A 428-nucleotide genomic window follows, 5' to 3' on the forward strand; every position below is an offset into this window, starting at 1 on the left:
CTGGCAGTTAGCTGCAGACGTAATAATTGTTAACGGTCTCAGTAAGGAAGATTAATAAAAATTAATTATGTAGTTTCGCTTTAGTCTTCTCTCGAGAAACAAAGCGATTTATTTAACCAAGTAAAAGCTCTGGTGATGCTTTGCTTTCCCTCTCTCCACTGAAGTGCGCAGGTTGCAGGATTCGGGTACGGTGGGTGGGGACCCTGAACTGTGCGGGGGCCCCGGGGGCCCAGCCTTGGCCCAGCACTGCCCCCGAGAAAGGAGCTGGCGGAAAAAGCTGTTCCTTCACCCAGCTTCTCGACAGGGCAAAGGAAACGTAGGATGGATGCTGAGGATGGCAGAATTCCTTCAGCCCTGTTTAGACGTCTGCGTAACGGCCGGTTTCTCCCACGGGCGTGCTGGCGGCCCCCGTGCTGGCGGCCCCCGTG

General features: G+C 54.4%; 1 protein-coding gene across 1 annotated transcript in view; it reads left to right on the top strand.

Moving 5' to 3' along the window:
• The window catches only part of LOC105308588 (ATP-binding cassette sub-family A member 13-like), a gene marked incomplete at its 5' end in the record, with an annotated part of 87537 nt that overhangs the window by 43007 nt on the left and 44102 nt on the right, over positions 1–428 (top strand). The gene's annotated exons all lie outside the window — the stretch shown is intronic.

The sequence above is a fragment of the Pteropus vampyrus genome, unplaced genomic scaffold (genome assembly GCF_000151845.1).
Source record: "Pteropus vampyrus isolate Shadow unplaced genomic scaffold, Pvam_2.0 Scaffold594, whole genome shotgun sequence".
NCBI lineage: Eukaryota > Metazoa > Chordata > Mammalia > Chiroptera > Pteropodidae > Pteropus > Pteropus vampyrus.